We start from the raw sequence: 17368 nt of genomic DNA, 5'->3' as shown, positions 1-17368 counted from the left end.
AAGGTGGTAAAATGCAATTGAAAAGCAAGTCTTATTTACAACAGGGTGGTAAATGCAAGACTCCTTATTTTTCTCAGGCACGTATAATGACTTTGTGTTTGCAATTATCTTTGGTCATTGTAAAAAAATTGAGAACGTAGACCTGGATTGGCATCTGTGGGAATCACGAAAAGAAGTGTTATTGTGGCATAACTTCCTTGTAAAGAAATGGTTTTCAAGGCAATGAAAGACCTTTTTGCCCAGAAACTCTTGGCGTAGTACTCATGAACTTTTAACAATGCTTTTCAGTATTTGTTTGAGTGAGTGCAGAAAGCCAAGTCAACTATCGTGTTCCATCCAGATCATGCATACATGTACTGAGTAACCCTTCGTAAGGGCAAATGAGGGGATTGTGAAGAGATTTTATATTGCACAGTGGAGCAATGGTACCGGTGCAAGCCAAAATAATTAACTGAGTTCAAGTCATTGATTGATTCTGTGGGGATAGAGGCTGTTAGAATGACCTTCCAGTCTACCCAATCAACCCCACAAGGAAAATCCTGTTTGAGATGATTGACTCAAGCTCAGACTCCAACTAGACACAAGATGTGGAGGAACCTCAATACAGAGTTTCAATCTCAAAATATTGTGTGCAATCTACCAGGGGAATCTTCATATTGTGAGCAACAATAAGGAAGTCTAACATGAGTACCAGCAACAGGTGCAAAGATATTGTTGTCATAAATCGCTGCTTAGCCCTGAGAACAGAAAAGTTCATCGGAGTGGAGCCGTTGCGTCTCTTGTGATTGCAAAGATGACGTCAAGGTTAGAGGAACACTAGAGGTCATATTGCTGCAGAATTGAGACACCATTTTTCTCCTGCCAAGTAAACAAGTTTTAAAAGTTAGCTATGTTTTATTTGTATCTGTTCAGAATATCGTGAAATTAACTTGAAGGCATTTGCAACAAGTAATAATGGGTTTGAATCCCAAGTATTGGTTAAATATTCTCATTTTTAATGTTTCTAATGTCGATATAAAACTTTAAAAGGGCTTGCTGAATAATGATCCACCATGCTTTATCTGTAAGCCCTCATTTCCAAATTTCAGTAATCCTTAGGGACACACAATGACAAGGTGTTCCCAGCCTTGGTCTCTGATGTGAGAGGATCCTGGGCAGAGTGCTCTAACTTTTGTAAGGTTATACTCAAAAAATAGTCAGTCAATTTTCAAAGTCTCTTTTTCACTTCTTTAAAGCTCACAGAAGTAATTATTTAACTCTTTAGCATAGTGTTCTTCATGGCAAAAAAATAGAGCAAAATTAAAAGGCAGTTATTATACTTACACACCATCTAGTGCTTGATCAAGTGCTTCCTCTTTCGGGTGGGGTTACTGCAGTGTTTGCAAGTACACATTCGTGTGGAACTGAAACCTTAAAGTAAATAACAAGGTTAATTGTTATAAACAACACCCTGTTTGTAATGACTCACCTTCTCGTTCGAAATCATCTTTATAGCATCTGGTCACGTTTGGTTGCTGATTATTCTAAATACGAAATTTGCTGAAACAGAATCACAGTCAGTTTTACATGGCACTTCACATCAGCAAAGTGACTTTTAAAAAAATGCAGACTGACAAGAGTTTTTCTTTGTTTTATTGATTTTCATTCATTGTAGTTACAAGGTTTTATAAGCTAATTCAGTTGCCGTTTGTTTGATACCCTGAAAAGAAAAAGCACCTGTTGAAGGAAAACAGTGTTAGTACCTGTGGAGGCAATTAATCTTGGTTAGAAAATGAAGAGACTGCCAGATGGTTTTTGTTTCTTTTATTTGTGATAAGTCAGCAGAACATATTACAGTCTTTTGTTTTATACATTACTGTCATACCCTGAAAAGTAAAAGCACCTGTCGGCACAAAGTTGTGTTAGAACCTGTGGAGGCAATGAGTTGTTGTTAGCGAAAAGTTCTTTATTTGTGCAGTACTGCAGTAGCTCTTTGTGTTAATCATCTTTAAATGACCAGCTTGACAACAGGTTTAGTGTTAAAAGTTTTATTTCTTTCTTTTAATAGTTACAAAGCAACCTTGACATTACTTATTAAGTACTCCACTGCATCTGAAGGTCTTGATGGTTGGGTGCGCACCTATGCTGGAAAAATTTGGGTGCCTGGCAAAACCAAGAATATTTTCAGGGCTTTCCAGGCCATTGTCATTATCATAGTGAATGGCGAGTTCTTCATATAGCCATAGCGGAATAGCAGTGAAATGATCGAAGTGTTGACGATGAATCGAATAGTGAATCCTGTAGTTAAGAGCACCGAAAAATCGAAAGAAGTGCGCATTCGGATTCGGCAGAAAAATACAAAAGTTCCACATACCTCATGCCAGGTTGTAGTGTATTGCCTCAGACCCATTGACATGATACAACTTTTGTTGCCAAGGGGTAGTGCAGTGTGGTGCACTGCTAATCCCCTAGGCCTGGCCTATCACAGGTTAGAATCCTGGTGTAGATCCGTTTCAATTCCTGAAACAGTTTTTAACAAAAGTTGTGCCATGAAAATTGGCCTTACCTTATACGGGTTGCTGTTACGTTCCAGTCTCCATTTCAGCCTCCTTGATGTTTTTTTGCCAGGACTTCACTTACCCGAAAATGGGAACCAACCAGCCAGTTATTAAGTATTGACAGCTGTCTCAACACACATTTAAAAATCCCCGTCAATGATAAACCCATTTTTGATTTGAAAGAATTTAACTTTTGGCAGAACATTCTTGCAAGTTGAAGCAGCTGTGTATTTTTAAAATTAAGTGCAAGTTATAATAGCTATTCTGTCAATATCAATAGGTATTTAAACTATTTGGGTTAATTTAAAGTGATGTCCTTTTATCCTTGGCTCTGTTTTGAGCAGTCTTCGCCTCATTGGCAGCTACTCTAACTACTTAACGTGACTCATTTCAAAAGCAGTCTTTTGGTTATTGACGTCTTCAGCTGGCTGGTTCCAGTGCATTTCCACAGGTGCCCTTAAGAACCATTGATTGTACTTGGGCTGGGACTGTTGCTGATCAGTGTCACTGGATTCTTGCAATTTGCAGATATTTAATGTGAATGCTACTAGTCCTACTGCCTGCCATATGCAATGCAGGGCTTTTTGACAGGAGGTTCCTTCCACAAGGTAAAACTAACAAGGAGACAATAGTTATTGTCAATGTCTCAGTGTTACCACCACCATAGTGGAAAAAATCCTCCCATCTCACTCTCTTGGAGTGCTAACTATAACTGACTGCCTTTCCTCTTGGTCTTCAGGTCAGTTGCATCCTTCTTAGTCAGTTATGCTTAACATAATATTAAAAAAAGCTTGGACTAGGGTGTGTGGATTGTCCCGTGAATTCCCTTGGGTAGCCTGTAAATGAGGTGTCTCCTTTTAATTAAGCAATTTAAGAAAGAGAAGGAACACAGCCTCATCACAGCTTACCCTAGTGAGTACTTAGTTGACACCTATGGTTTACCTAACCTATCCCCGCAAGGCTGAGGTAAGCAGTTACCACATTGCCATTGTAAATTAACTTTTGTTTGGTCAAACTGAATTTTCCCAGTCTAAAGTGTAGTTTTTAAAGAGGGTCATTTGGAAAATTGTTTTTTAAAGGCAAGAGGTAAAGCCACAACAGACATTGCGAGCCTAACCTAATTGTGTTAAGTTTTACTACAGAGACCACTCAACTTGAAGGAAGTTCCCAAATGAGATCTCCCCACAACATTGGAATGGCCTGTTATCTTAATTATTGTAAGTGTCTGGTTGAACCTTACGAGATTAAACCTTCACTTGACTCAGCACTGGCTCTGGCAAGTGAAGTGTATCGTGTGAAAAAATTCAATTTCAGTGCATGCAACTAAGCGCGAGAACTTGTGGAAGATGAAGTCTTCGTTTGTAGAAAAAATGTCAGGAACTCCATTGGTAGATGACCATCCAAATGACATCAAAGCAAATTCTCTTGAAAGAGTAACTAGAAAGGAAAGCTTCTAGAAGATGAAGTCTTCATTGGTAGAGAAACATTTCAGGAACTCCAATTGTAGATGACCAACAAGGTGAGCTCAGATGAAAGTGTCAGAAGACAAAGTGCTGTCCTTTAAGCCGAAACAAAGACGAAGAAAGCCGAAAAGAATATTCAACGATACTGAAGAAGCCGATCAAATTCCAGTTGTGAACGGAAATACCTGCAAAGAAACCCAAACCTAATGGGAGCCTAAGGGGAGGAGCCATCCCATACCATGGGTCTCATTAACTAATCTAGCTACATTAATTAAGCCGAATGAAGAAGCCAATTGACTTCTGACCGAATGCATGTGTGTGCAAAGTATGCTTTGCAAGATTCAACCAGAGCTTAATTATCTTAACCCCCCATATCCCAACCCACACAAAAGTCAACTTACTGCAATGATGCATCTTTCATCACAATGCTGCAAATGACTTGCCTTGGCTGATCAGAAGCAATACGCTGTGTTTTACAGGATACCAAGCCGAGGGTACCGTAAAGTGGATTGGTAGTCTGCAACAGTGGTGGAATCTGTTCTGAGTGGAAACTTAAATCGTTCTGTCTGAGGATGTCCACTGGGCTGTCAATCAGTTGAGTTCCTGGTAGGAAGCAAAGGTAATAACAGAATTTTACTTGTTCCTGATTAAGATGAGATGAGATTGATATTTTCATGTAAGAAATGAAATGCTGTAGGAGTTTTCTAATAACTTGAAGTACATAAGGTTTTCATCCATGTTTTTCATTTTATTTATGAACTTTTACATTGAGACAAGAGGTCTGAATTGTAGAGCCTATAGATTTTTGTTGTATTTAATACCATAATAGTCAACTCAAGATTTTTTGTGGCTAATTTTTATTATTATGGTCTTCGATTCAGGCGAAGGAAAAAAATTGTAAAATAATTATATATTTGGAATGCTCTGGCCTTCCAATTTTATCTTTACATTTTGGCAGAGAAAAAAGTTTTAATACAGGTTTAGGGTTTCCTAAGTATTTTCCTTAAGTTCTTTTCCCATGTTTACCTCCCATTTGTTTCATCACCTTTCTTACTTCAAATTTTACCAAGCTTGTGAACAAACCTGCCCACAGCTACATGTGTAAGAAACTAGTTTTTTTAAGAACCTGTTTTGCTAAAAATATCATGTACTTGCAAATAGGCTATTTGCGAGTTCATGTCTGCCTCCTCTTCAAAGCGAGTCTAAGTGCAAAGTTTTGTTGTGAAAATTAGTTTTCATTCATATGTAAAGTAGAACTAATTACCACCACAAAAACTTGGCACTTAGACACACTTTAAAGAGGAGGCAGACATGAACTTGGAAATGGCCTAGTCCCCTTTCCTCATGGACTTGTTCTCGTTTAAAATGTGAAAATGGTTCTTGTTACTGCAGCCAGAACAGTGCAACCAGAAATAATAATAGTGATCTAAATTTGTTTAATGGCTTCTTTCTTTTATTGAGAGAAAAAAGGGCTGAATGCCGTCATTGTAATAAGGAGAATGCAGACCAAGGATTAAATCTCACTATCTTGGAGAAATGCTTGTTTTTGCATGTGGATTTTCACTTTTGTATGTTCTATCTGTCTTCATTTGCAGAAAAACATTTCAGGAACTCCAGTTGTAGATGACCAACCAGGTGATCTCAGGTCAAAGTAATTGAAGACAAAGTGTGGTCCTTCAAGCCAAAAGAATTTAGAATACTTGACAGGACTGAAGAAGCTGATCAAACTGCAAAGCAACCCAAGCTTAATTGGAGCCTAAGGGGAGGAGCCATCCCACACCACAGGTCTCACTAAGTAATCTAACTATGATTAAGTTAAGCCGAATGAAGAAGCCCATTAATTTCAGGTGGATTGTTTATAATCCTCCAAACCCCAACCCATGTAACAGTGAACTTACTGTTTCAGGTTGGAAAGTGAAGATCTGTGTTGCAGAAGCTGAATTTTGAGTTTGCTGTTTGCAGGAGATAGTGGATGGAGAAGCATTTTGTTAGGATCTGAGCTGGCTGCAAGTTGCTGCCTTGTGATGATTTTTTTTTTTTGTGGCTTGTGGTGATGATTGGGTGGCCTGTGATCAAAGCTGGAAGTCATGCTGGCTCCTTTGCAGGCAGTGACCTGAAAATATAAGGTTAAAACTGTTAAAGTTCTGTTTCTTGGATTAATTACTTCACTTTTCATATCTCGCTGAATCTATGTGTCCAGCCATTGTGCTTTCAAAAGTTTGAGGAAATTGTTGCTTGCAAGTGGCTGGAATGTTTTGCTGTGAAAAGCCAAGTTTAAATGACAAATGAAACAAGGCAGAGTTTGCCAAAAGCCATTTCCTTGTTAATTGTTGGATACAAGATGAGATGCAGACAGCCCAATGTCTTTTTGGCTATTTTGTTATTATTGTCTTCAATAGGCCTTACCCCTTGTTACGTAGTCACTCATCAAAATTCTTTTGTTGAGTGACTACTATAAATACCAGAATGCACTGTTTCAGTAGTCACTCAGCAAAAGAATAATGAAAAGAAAGAATATGCTGTGTTATGTCATAAGGGGTACAGTCTATTCAGGCTCAAGGAAAAATTGGTTATTAATGTTTGGAATGCAGTAGGGTTATTTTACAGGTCACAAGTTATAGTTTTAACAATTGTGAAACAACCCCAATTATTTACAAATCTTTTGGCAGAAGGATAGCTTTAATACAGGGTTAGGGTTTCTTCAAAAGTTTCCTCCAGTTCTTTTCCCATCGTTTACATGTACCTCCCATTTGTTTCATAGCCTTTCTCATCTCAAATTTTACTGACCTGTTGAACAAACCTGCCCACATATAAGAAGCTAATTTTTTAAGAACCTGTTTGGCTAAGAAACCCATGTACATGCAAATTCTCCTTTCCACATGAACTTGTTCTAGTTTTCAATGTGAAAATGGTTCTTGTTATTACAGCCAGAGTAGTGCAACCAGAAATAAGTGATCTAAATTAGTGTATGACTTATTCTCAAGAGATAAAAAAGGGCTGAAATGTCATTGTAATAAGGAGAATGCAGACCACAATTGCAGGTGTGAAATCTGGCTATCTTGGAGAACTGATTGTTTTTGCATGTGGATTTGTACTTTTAATGTTCTATCAAGACTATTTATTCTGAGCAAAAATTTAATAGGCCATTTCCAAGTTCATGTTCGCCTCTTCTTCAAAGCGTTTCTAAGTGCAAAGTTTTTCATATGAAAATTAGTTTTTATTCATATGTAAAGTGGAACTAATTACCATCACAAAAACTTTGCACTTAGACTCGCTTTGAAGAGGAGCAAGATGTGAACTCGGAAATGGCCTATTGTTTACCAACTGAAGTTTATTTTTTTAGATTGTTTATTTATTATTTCAGTGTACTGTATAGGCTAGTTTTATAAATGGCGATCACCTTCACATTCTTTTGTGTTTATGTTAATTAGACCTACTGCCCTCATTTTGAAACAAATGTTCTTTGAAAGTTGCGCGTCGTAGCGAGGCTAGAAAGGCTTATTGGCATTACAACAGAGGAATATTTCATTTGGCCGCCATTATGAAAGAGGTCTATATCCACTTGTTGTCTCCAAGATGTTGTTGCCGTACAGAGTTATGATTATTAAGGTAAAGGTAATTGGCCAAAAATTTCACTTTTTAAAATGGTGAATAAAATCTCTTCTTAACAATGTATGATACGCTTTATTTTGGCTAATTATTTGGTTTTCAATGTAGTTTTTCTTGATAATAACATGGGTGACAAATTACTCGTTAATTTTGGCGCAAAATTTCAGTGTTAATTTATAATTTCACATGTGAAATTACAATGTTGCCATGGCAACTTTTCTTACAGTGCCAAAATGGCGTCTTATGAACGTTATTTGTTGCTCATGATATTGATATTGATTGATTGCGTTTTGTTCAAAGTCAAAGAAATTATTTGATTTTGGACAAAATGTGCGTGAAATTTTTCCATAATTTCACTCGTCACCATTTGATTACCCATACAAATATGGTAGGGTCGAACTAACATATTTACAGGTGCAAGCCTTTATATTTGTCTCCAGCCACGCCCCCTTCTAATGCAGATAAAAACCTCAATTATAGTAATAGTAATGATACTACTACTACTACTACTACTACTACTACTACTACTACTAATAATAATAATAAGAATAATAATAATAATAATAATAAACAGCTTGTAATTGACTTGGATAAAGTAGGTTTACAGGACAAAAACAATCTAATTAGATAATGCCAGAAATGGGTAATCTAACAAAACTGCGAGATCGTGAAAGCAGTCTATTCATTCAACAGACTTTCCACAGACTAGAGATACCGTCCATCTTAAGTCAAGAATATCGCTTTGAATTGTTAATTCCGCATATTCCTTGCAAAAATTGAACTACTAAAAGTGAGCCGCATGTCGTGTCCATTTAAGCGGTAAAAATGCTGATGAAAAGCGTTTAACAAGAAATAGTAAGAGTAAAGTTATGTGTCCAACTTCATTATCAACGAATTAATTTCCGATTTTTGAAAATTGGTTGATATCTTAGGGCTTGTTTTTACAAGTCGAAGTTCTTGCAGTCGTGTTCTCTCATCTCTCTTAACAATAAACCGTCTCCCGCGAAAACGTCTTGTTTATTTGGCAGCTGAAAGTTGTATGACTTCGCATGGGCACGAAAAGCAAAATATCTTTTATAGTGTCACTCAATTGCGTGGCTGTTTATTGCCTTAACTAAAACTTCTTGTGAAAATTTAAGAAGTTTTTTTCTGTCAAGCTTTCAATAATAGCGAAAAATAAAGAAATAAAATTATATTTTAGTGAGATGCTAAGCCAAACGTGAAGGAGAAGATTGATGCAGTCAAGAGTCAAACGTTCTGGGAAATAAATTAATTTTTGTACTTGGGAAACCGTGAATATCCTTCTATCCATGGTTAGTAGACCATGTTCTATCAATTAATGCTAAATTATTTATCCTGTGTTTTTCCAGAATTTACGCAGAAATTGTAGGAGGTTTAGTTAAAGAAACTGAAATCAAGGTTTGCTGCACTTTGCCGTTTGAAAATGTACGATTATTCGTCTCGCCCGGAACAAAAAGAAAAAAAAAATTACCTGAGAATTGCTCGGAAGCTGTTGAAGCTTTAATGTACAGAAAACTAAAGCCTTTTTTGCTTTTATTTGCCGCTTGAACGAGTGAAAAATCACGAGCTCACGCACCACAAAATTAAGCCTATTGTTTCATTGTCGCGTGTTTGCAAAAATTAGTGAAAGAGCTTAAATTGCATTTTTCCTGTAAATTTACCGCACGAACTTAATTTGAACTGGAAGCGAAAGAAAGCACATCATGAAAATAAAAGAGAACTAGTTAACCACTTGAAAAGATCACAAAAAGGGGGAAAATCGGGTCATGTTTGCGAAACTCCTACTCTCTAATGTTACCAACTTTAACAACGTAAACCTGAAAGAAACTTACCTCAAGAATAGCTAAGAATCATCTGCCATACTGACTCAAAACTCTAGTAATACCAAGGCTGTTGTTTTTATCTTGCTCGGCCCAAAAACTTGGTTTTATCAAGAAGAAAAAGAGTAAAACGTATGTCCTTTCGCATCAGAAGCTGTTTTATGAATTTTTGGGAGCGGTGTGACAAAAAAAGCGCGCGGAGCTGCCACTCAACATCACGTGGGGAAAATACTGATCTTTGGTTGGCTAGTTGATATTGTCTCGTAGTATTTTGATTGGTTACCAGAAAATGGCGGGAATTGCCTGCGGCTGGCATTTTTCTAAATTTGGAAATTAAGGGTGCTTTCGATTGACCTTATTCCGGAATAAGATTACGTGGAGTGATGATTTAAAACACCATGTGTGGCGTTTTGCAACAACAAGGATAATAAAAAACATTTGTTTCCTGCTCCGGAAGCATAATAAAAGTTAAAAAGTTTTACAAACTCGGAGCTAAAAGTTAAAACTTATGAAATATTTCATAAGTTTTAACTTTTAGCTCCGAGTTTGTAAAACTTTTTAACTTTTAAGGATAATAAAGATATGTTTAAAATAGCATTTTAGCAAGTGTTTGATAATTTTAATGTGAATCTCCATAAAAACGAAGGATTCTAACTTCTATTCCATGTATTCCTATTCCGGGATACGGTCAGTCGAACGCACCCTAATGGTGCATTCTTTTGGAGGTATCCTAGCTATTCTGATTCCAGATTAGGAATAACAGAATACACGGAATATCAATTTGCAAAAGAATAACACCTATTCTGAAAACGGAATACTATTAGCGAAGGTTATCTGGGAACTATTGTATCTGTGCATGCATGCGCCAATTGCAAAGGTTTCCCAGTATGGCCAGTACCAGTTTTTTGGCGGTTTGCTTCATTTGCTAAAAACCTTAAGGGGGAAGATGACGAATAATTTTTTGTACTTGTGAGTGCTTTGCGTAGTGCAAATGTGTTCCCGTGTGCCCTTCTTCTTGATGTCGACTTTAATGAAAAAAGGTTCGGGGTTTTTGCGCAAACCAATTAATGCCAACGTCACTTCTTTTGACCATGCAAAGGCACTTTTTTTTATTAACACAAACTGACAGCTCTTCTTGTTCTAGCACCGGTAAAGAAACAGAAGAGAGGCCAGCCCACCCGAATCCACGGTAAACATTTTGCATCGCTATTCCATTCAAATTTTTACAATAACATATATTCTGCCTATTCGGAGTGAGCCATTTTCCGCTCCCAAAAGAACACGAATGCTGTCAATTCCGTGCATTGCTATTCCGGAATAGTACCAAAAGAACGCGCCCTAAAAAATTCGCAAGGTTTACTACCAAAAAGAAAAAAATTGGAATTTTCCTTCTTGAAATGCCTTTTTATTTTTGTTCTGTATATAGGACCTTACAGGTTCCAAACTGTTTAACGCCTGGAACTTGGGTAATTAGGATTTGAAAGAAAAGTAAGTTAATCGGGTTAACGAACTGTGTCTACTAGTGCGTAACTGAAAAGAAAAGAAAAAGTCTTAATTGACCAACTAAAATTCATCAGACAGCTTTTCAAATTTTCTTTGAAATGCGTCGTTGAGGTTTTAGCTCACACACCACCGACATCACAGAGGTTTTTATGCTGCCCACCACAAAACTTCTCTGCTTCCAGGTGAGTTATTTTCATATCTTTTTCCGCAATCAACAGACCATTTTTTAGATGTAGCAAAGTTATGTGGCCTAAGAATGGAAGCGAGGCTGCCGGTTACCATGCTTTGATACAAACCTTTGTGCCTTTCTAATGTTAATGTAGACTAATTAGAATTACAATACACAATTTACATGATTAAAGAAGTGAGGTCTGTATCCATACAAGGTCACAGACCGTCTCGCAGCCATTCATAGGCTACAGGTCACTGAGCAAATGGCTTAGGGTCCGTTTACATGGAAAGAGGATGATCCTAGCGCTGGGATCATCCTAGCACTAGGATCATCCGAGCGCGGTATGTTTTCAACTTTCAGTTTACATGTGAAGGGTTGTATTTGGCCCCAGTGCTAGGATCATCCTACTGCTAGGATCATCCTATCTGAGAGGAGGGATGATCCTAGCGCTAGGAAGATCCTAGCACCATGTAAACTGCCTTCGTTCGGAAGTTCCTGGTACTAGGGACAAAAAAACAAACATGGCGGCGGCCGGGTGTTCACGGTATTCAGCTACCAAAGGTCGACAATTTCGTCTGGCGTTGCCACAGGACGATTCTAATGATTCTGATGACCGCCGACAATATTCAGGACCAGTTTTGTTTCACCACCCAAGCGAGAGACACAGTGGAAAGTAACGAGCAATCGATCGACAGCAATGTCGAAAACGCTGCGAATCGAAGGCATGCGAATTTATCCGAATACATCCGAATACATCCGAATTACGTGTTTGTTGTTCTCGCCCGCCATCTTGCTTTCATTCTCCACTTCCACCTAGACAGAAAGTTCTGCATGTAAACCAAACGAAAAGTTGCTAGGATCTTCCTAGCGCTAGGATCTTCCTACATCCATGTAAACAGCCCCTATTCGGGCATGCAAAATTAGCGTCCATTGCCTCTCATATTCATGTTTCCAAAACCAGGGATAGTAAGAGGACGTAAATTAAGCAAGACGGAGAATAGAAAATAACGACATCATGCCTCCCAAATATTTAATGAGTCTCAAGATCTTTTAACACGCATTCAGGGGACCTTGGGTGACTAAAGGAACTAACCTAGCCGTGATCATTTGCAATCGTGACAACCCTTGTAAAGGTCTGTAAAGACATAAACCTATTCCCGGATAGGAAGGCTATAATACTTTGATAAGTTTTCAATGCAAAAAGGTGGCCTACCTAAGTGAGCAGACAATGCAATTCGTCTACGCTGGTGCGGACCCCTTGTAGCACAAAGACAAAAGAACATTTTTTGGCCGTCATTTACGCATTCGGTCTAAACGAAATGGCGTCATTACAGATTTGACGATGGAGATAACTGTATCGGAATTGAAACGTATGCTGATGGATCAGCACACAGTTGACCCCGCACCGGTCATTCTCTTCCCTGGCCAGCCTGCCTGCAGCCCACCAAAAAACAAGTACATATTAAGGATTAAAAGTGTGTAATCCTGAAAATGTCATATTGAAATGAGACATACATTATAAGGACAGTAACAAGTGAACTAGTTATGTAAGGAGGTAACATTTTTGAAGAGTAATTACAGTACTATGTTTTCTCCCTTTTGATTCCATGAAAGCGTTAGCCCAACTGATAAACCGCAGGTTGCAGGTTAGAGGTGAAGGTCATGGTTTCAATATAGCTGAAACCACGTTACCTTTTACCAATGCTAACTCTAGACCTCAAAAAAAAAAAAAAAAATTTTGAGCCCAAGGTCAGCATTTTTGTAAAAGTCTAGGTTACTTCAGTCATGGTAAAACAATGACCTGAAACCTATGAAAAACAATATGAAAACAACTGAGTTTTCTCCTCAGTCTTCTTCTCGAGATCTTGGAGGAAGTTACATTCTGTCTCCCAATAAACCTAGAACAAGCCGTTGTGGTGTTCAGTCTTTTTCCTTACTTATCAGCTAAGTTGTGGAATGCGCTACCTGTGATTTATCCGCACCACTGAGTTAACAGGTTTTAAAATGAGAATCCAGGGCAACATTTTGTATAGCCGCTTTTCTTTCGAATTAATTAATTTTTTCTTTAAATAGTTTCTATTAATTTAGTTATGTATCCGTACGTGCTATGTATTTTAGCTGTACATATAATGTGTCCATGATAGTAGCTCTTGTAGTTACTCTGAATTCCGGGATGAAAGAACGTTTAATGCATTTGTGTATGTTTCCTTTAGCAGGGCGCGTGCGTACACTTTGTATTCCGCGACTACAGTGCTTACCATATGAGAGGTAAAATGACTTTTGCCTTGAATATATAAGCCATCGAAATCCTACGTTAAATTGTAATGACAAGGGCGGTCTAGAGCTGTGAGTAGGCGTGGGATTTGTCACATATGGTTTAGGGGCCGACATATCTCTCCCTCAATGCCGTACCGGGAGGCGAGGTCGGTAGCAGAAAGCAGCGAAGGGTCAACTGCGTCCAAAAGCGATCGCACGGGCCGAAATCCCGGGATGACTCGTTTGGTACGACACTCCAGCGCCACGTCTGGAGGTACTGCATTTTTCTTTCTTGCTCAAACATTCCCTCAGCGTATGCGCAAACGTTCTGGCTCTCCGATACGTACCATGGCAAAAAAAGATGCTGGTTTTTGCAAGCAATTGACATTTTAGTTGATTGTACAGGCATAAACGTAGGTGTAGGAACCGCGCGTGTCTGCTCTTCTGGAGACAGAGGTGAGGGATGGTTTCGCGACTGGGACGCCTAAAATGCTTTGTTGTAAACATGGCGGTTCACGAGTGAAGTTGTCCCTCTGGCCTTTCTGTGCACGAATTCCAGGACCTACCGATACAATTTGGGCAAGTTTTGAAAGCTTAAAACTTTAATCGATGCTGTACTTTACTGGTAGGACTGGGTAGCCCCGACACTTATAAAAAAAATCGATGAAATGACAACCGGGGGTCTTCTCTTGTCATGGAATGGCAGAATTACCCAGAATTCGTTTGACCATGAACGAGGCAAATTGAGAAGCACGAGACTGGCCCTCATCAAATGGCTGAAGCGCCACCGGAGGAAAAAGGGAGAAGAACATTTCTAGCCAGATACTAAGGAGTAGCCCTGGTGTGTGCTGTTAATGTAGCCTTTTGATTCCTGAACAAATAGTTGTCATAGAAAATTCGCGACAAAGTAATGCTTTTCTCGCTGTTATTCTTGTAGAAAAAAACTGAGTGCCCTTTCGACAGTTGTTCTTGTCCAAAAAACGCTATAATGTAAATAAAAGAATACTTAGATTTACATTTGTAGATTACTAAAGTCAAACTCTGTATCTCTATGAAATAAGCGCGCATTCAAAATTTTCTTCATATTACCGGGAGGCGAGGTTGGTAGCAGAAAGCAGCGAAGGGCCAACTGCGTCCAAAAGCGATCGCACGGGCCGAAATCCCGGGTTCGTTTGGTACGACGCTCCAGCGCCACGTCTGGAAGCTATTTTTTCAGGTCTGCGGACGCTGAGCAGCTCTTTTCTGGAGCTGGAGTTTGTTTTGGTGAATGCAGGGCTGGAACTACGGCAAAGGGCTGATTTACTATAGGCCGATATTTCGGCTAACAAAATTAGCCTTGCCCAGGGCCAGTTTAACGGCTCTTAAAATTTAAATTTAAAATTTACATAAGTGGTTAATAATCAACTACAATTATAAATACTAGATAAAATAATGTACAGGTAAATGATTATACAATAAAAATGGAAACAGAAACAGTTCAATGTTCCTTCCTTTGGTTCAGACCGTCTGGTGACAGGGTTTTGCCTCTATCTATGAGGTACGCTTCTCTTGCCTTACTGGCGTGACATTTTGAGAGTGGGTTGTAATCCCAGCGAAATAAGTTCAATGTCTGCGATCGAGTAGCCAGGTTGATTAAAGTGAGAAGGCACTGCTGCTGTGGCGTTCGCGAGGAGTAGATTGTTTGCATCATTTTATCCACAAGCTTTACTTTTATCGTTGAAAGAAGTGGAAAAACGTACATTTTCACTAAAAGGTGGCCGGATCACCTGCTATAATTTTTCGTAACCATAGTAACTGATCATCACTAAACTTGTCTCAAAATGCGTGTGAGGGATAAACGAACAGATACTGAAAACATTAGATACTAATGTTTGATCGTCTAGGAAAACTCAAAAAAACGTCATAGGGGGATGGAGTCCACGTACCCCCCCCCCCCTCCCCCTCCCCTTTTACGTCCGAGGGTTAAAAACACATTCCTGCCATGCAAATTTAATGCAGATGTTTCTTGGAAAGTTTAAGTCAGAAGATATAGGATAGAGATAGGATCAACTAGTACTGTCAGAAAGAGCTGGAGAAAATGGGGGGAAATTTCACACGTTTTGGGAAGAACACAGCAAGCAACAAACAACTGGACGGATGACAACTGCTATTTCCAGAATATCTTCAGATAAGTAAACATTTATATGACACCGAATTCGTCGAGGAACAGACAAATGACGAGAACTAGCATTGATCAAGATAAGCAGGCCTTTTCTTAAAGTATGCATCATTTTGAATGATCTGCATAGTTTCTTCAGATCATACGCAGCCAGGAGCTGTACCAATCAGTATAATTGCAAACTATTTTTCCGGACAATTTTCTCTCTTCTTTTTAGAGCATCCAATCATCAAATTGTTGGCAAAAAGAATAAAACTGAATTTACTTCTTAAGCTTTCATATCTGAAATCAAATTTCGCACTAGCCCTGGGTTAACTTCAGTTAACCTTGCTTATAACAACCCGGCCCAGAAGAACAGGAACGGCCATAGAAAAACTGACGCCCGACACCAGCAAAGGAATCTTATATAACATATTTATCTTCGTATAGTTTAAGACCTTCTTATCAATCAATCAATCAATGTCTGGTCGAACACCGCTAAACGGACACTCGCTTATTACGGACAGTTTCCGTTGTCCCTGGGGAAACCCCTTGCATGCATTTTCATGCATTTTCTCTAAATTCAACCCGCTTAACACGCCGACACCCGCTAACGGTGGATAACGAACGGCTTGTTTCTTGCCCAATGAACAGATTCTCATAAAAAGTCAATCTCGTTCGGGCGGACATTTCATTATCAACTTCTGTTTTTAACAAACCTTTCCTTTTTGAAGGTTATTAAAAAGCCATCAGTTGATAGCATTTGGATGTTCCCAGCGCTACAGGACACGGGATAGAATGGTTTGTAGAAGTCAATTTCAGACTATATTCAGGTGTGTTCGTGGGTTTAGTCCGCGGAATAAAGAATTTTTGAAAGTTAGAGTTGTTTAATTCGACTATGCTGACGTCCCACTATATCTTTAGTATTTTAATCTAATGAAGGGTGTTTTTCACCTAAATAAATAACATGACCCCCCCCCCCCCCACCCTTCATTCTCCGTATCAACGGGGTTTGACTGTAAATTAAAGGGACTGCGTCACGGTAGTCCAGTTCATTTTGTTTAATTTCGCTATAATTACTCGCCCTCAATCACCATGAAACTTATAGTAAGCAAAGAAATTACATGTAAGTGACAAATCAGAGATCTGTGACAAATAAATGTGTCTCCTGAACATTATTTTTGAAGTTGCAAGCAGCAGGGATCAACTCTGAAAAACTGGTAGGCTGAACAGTTTTCAAAAACCCTAATTTCGATCCGTTTTGACCGAAACATGACCGGAAATGTCGTGACACTCATTTAAACCGGATGTGACTCTTTTAGTATCGTATTAGTGCTAACCTTTTTTTGATTGACATTTGAAATCGGAGTAGTTGAAAAAGAGAGTAGTACAAATTTACCTTTTGTTGAGATCGGTCGGAGAGGAAATGTACGAGCGGATTGTGATTGAAATAAAAGAAGGATTTACGATTTAAGAGAGCTATTTTGTGCCCCACAAGTTCGGTACAGTTTCAATCTTCTTCAGTTTTGCCCATCCGTGGCATCTGTTGTTTCTGTTATGTTATTTTAACCTTCCTTTAAAGTTTTAAGCAGTTATTTTTATGTTCCTCTTAATTTAATGGGCATTTTGTAATTTCCTAATTTGGCTGAATTTCGTGACACAGCTCCTTTAAATCATGAACAAGCTCAATTTTAAAGGGAACATCGTGCAACAGTAGCCATGATACGTATACCAGGAACAAGAAATTCCTTAGCCTTCGAAAAGGAAGCCGGGAAAGGGGATTTCAGGCACGCGACGAAGTGGGCACATAACATTGCGGGCATACAACATAGTGGGCAATCGACATGGTG

At 38.7% G+C, this 17368-nt stretch overlaps 1 long non-coding RNA gene across 16 annotated transcripts in view; it reads left to right on the top strand.

Moving 5' to 3' along the window:
• The window catches only part of LOC137974362 (uncharacterized), a 60406-nt gene extending 51805 nt beyond the window's left edge, over window positions 1-8601 (top strand). For 7 of the 16 annotated variants that reach the window (XR_011117433.1, XR_011117434.1, XR_011117429.1 and 4 more), the window contains 3 exons: window positions 4480-4619; window positions 5596-5785; window positions 5907-8599. This is a non-coding gene — a long non-coding RNA (uncharacterized lncRNA). Of the gene's footprint in view, window positions 1-4479; window positions 4620-5595; window positions 5786-5906 lie in introns of all 16 variants that reach the window. The other 9 variants (XR_011117437.1, XR_011117438.1, XR_011117435.1 and 6 more) reach the window with 3 other exon arrangements.
• Window positions 8602-17368: the final 8767 nt, after the last annotated feature.

The sequence above is a fragment of the Montipora foliosa genome, chromosome 10 (assembly GCF_036669935.1).
Source record: "Montipora foliosa isolate CH-2021 chromosome 10, ASM3666993v2, whole genome shotgun sequence".
In the NCBI taxonomy this organism is placed as follows: domain Eukaryota; kingdom Metazoa; phylum Cnidaria; class Anthozoa; order Scleractinia; family Acroporidae; genus Montipora; species Montipora foliosa.
The sequence above is the reverse complement of the archived record's forward strand: the minus strand, read 5'-3'. Positions and strand labels throughout refer to the sequence as shown.